The following is a 2660-nucleotide window of genomic DNA, read 5'->3' as shown; positions in this document are numbered from 1 at the left end:
TTCAGCAGTGAAGCAGGAATACATATGTAATGTGCACGCATATGTCTGCCCATGTGAGTTCCTTGCCAATGCACGTACAGATGTTGGCGGCACCAGAATTGTAAATAGGTATATTTCCCTGGAGTAGAAATGCAGGGAAAGAGGGAAAGCTGCTGCTGAAACTGGACCCTGGAACTTTTTAAAAAACTTTTGGCAGCTTCAGACAAAAATACTTTAGAGACTCACAAAAGAAAGAGGAAAAACCAAACCAAGGAAATTGTAAAGCTGCCTCTGACAAAGGCGAGACCTTTGACAAAGTAAGGAAAGTGGATCGTTACAGTTTGCAAAGGGATTTGAGAGGCGTTATTGCCAGAGGCCGCCCTTTAAAGGCCAACTAACAATAATGCAGAAGGCAATGGCTGCCCGCTAGCAGAGCCTCCAGGGACTGCAACTTTTCTGCCATGTATGCCAGTCTGTCCCCTGTTGGCTAAATTAGGTACTGCAGCCTCAAAGGGAATGGTGTATGGGAGAAATGTCTGCCCTCCCATGCAACCTCAAAGATAAAGATACAGTGGTACCTCGGGATACGAACGCCTCTACTAACGAGCATTTCGGGTTACAACCAACTCGGGATACGTCCAGAGTCACGGAACGGATTAAGTTCATATCCCGAGGTACCACTGTAAATGTATATTGGAAGAAAAATGCCCTCTGGTGGCTACATTAGGTACTGCAGGCTCAAATGAAAAGGTATATGCAAGAAATGTCTGCCCTCCAGTGGCTCGGTTGGGTATTGCAGCTTCCAAATATATATATACAGACGCGCACAAATACTGTACATATATGGAGGAAACGTCTTCCCTCCAGTGGTGACATTAGATACTGCAGCATCATAAGAAAATATGTATGGGACATCTGCCCTCTGGTGGTAAATCTGGGTATTGCAGCTTCCAAATACATAGAGACATTCATATACATATACACCTATATTGAAAACACTGCCCTCTGGTGGTTACTTTAGAAACTGCAGCTTCCATATATATATGTAAACAAGCACATACACATACATATATATTGGAAAAACCCAGGTAAAGCTAAATGGAGGGAACATCTGACTTCTGGTGGTAAATTTGAGTACTACAGCCTCAAAAATAAGATATATGGGAGACGTCTGCCCTCTGATGGCCACGTGTGGTACTGCAGCTTTCATATACACAGACAAATGTAGACATGGGAGAAAAGTGCCCTCTGGTGGTGGATCTGGGTACTGCAGCCTCCAAAGAAAAGATAGAGGTCTGCCCTCTCGTGGTAACCTTGTGTACCGCAACCTCAAAAATAAGATATGGGAGAGACGTCTGCCATCTGGTGGCCACTCTTGAGACTACACACACACATACACACCCCAAATATAAAAAACTGCCCTCCGGTGGTGATCTAAGGAACTGCAACTTCAAAAAGAAGATATATGGGAGAAAAGTCCATCACACGGTGGCCAATTTTGGTACTACACACACACACAAATATTTAAAAAGCTGCCCTCTGGTTGTGAATGTGGGTACCACAGCCTCAAAAATAAGATATATGGAAGGAAAGCCTGCCGTCCAGTGGCCAATTTTGGTACTGCAGCTTTCATACACACAGATATCTCTGGTGGTGGATGTGGGTATTGCAGCTGCCAAGGAAAACATATAAAGTTCTGCCCTCCAGTGGTAAATGTTGGTACTGCAGCCTCAAAAACAAGATGGAAGAAAGGTCTGCCATCTGGTGGACACGTTTGGTACTACACACACACACACAAATATAAAATACTGCCCCAGTGGTGCATTTAGGAACTGCAGCCTCGAAAATAATGAGAAATGTCTTCCCTCCAGTGGCCACCTTTGGTACTGCAGTGTTCACCCAAAAAAAACCACCAGAAGTACCCTCTGTGGGTGAATTTAGGAACTATAGCCAGAAACATATCCGCCCTCTGGTGGTGAATCTGGGTACTGCAGCATCCAAGGGATACATATTAGTCTGCCCTCTGGTAGTAAAGTTGGGTACTGCAGCCTCAAAAATAAGATATATGGGCGAAAAGTCTTTCATACACACACAACACACATATCAGAAAAAAACGCCCTCTGGTGGTAAATGTGGGTACTGCAGCCTCAAAAAGAAGATATATGGAAAAGCCTGCCCTCCAGTGGCCCCATTTGGTACCGCAGCTTTCATACACACATATATATCAGAAAAACCACCCTCTGGTGGTGAAGTCTGCCTTCCGGTGGTAAATTTGGGTATTGCAGCTTTCATATACAGACACAACACATATATCAGAAAAAAACACCCTCTGGGGGTGAATTTAGGAACTGCAGCCTCAAAAAGAAGATATATGGGAAAGTGCCCTCCCGTGGCTATGGTTGGTACTGCAGCTCACACACACACACACACACACTGAAAAACTGCCCTCTGGTGGCCATTTAGGAACTGCAGCCTCCAAGAGAAACATAAAAGTCTGTCCTCTGGTAGTATATTTGGATACTGCAGGCTCACAGCAGAAAATCTGCCCTCTGGTGGTTTGTTTGTGTACTGCAGATATTTAGTTAAGGGCACTTTTTGATGTAGGAATAAAATCCTTCTAAAAATGCTTCCACAAACCACCCTCTCTCTTTTTAAATAGTTTTGCAGATTCCAGCAAAAGA

Source organism: Python bivittatus, unplaced genomic scaffold (genome assembly GCF_059951505.1).
Source record: "Python bivittatus isolate LINGU-HERP-01145 unplaced genomic scaffold, Pbiv_v1 ctg000090_np1212, whole genome shotgun sequence".
NCBI lineage: Eukaryota > Metazoa > Chordata > Lepidosauria > Squamata > Pythonidae > Python > Python bivittatus.
Note: the sequence above shows the minus strand (reverse complement) of the source record.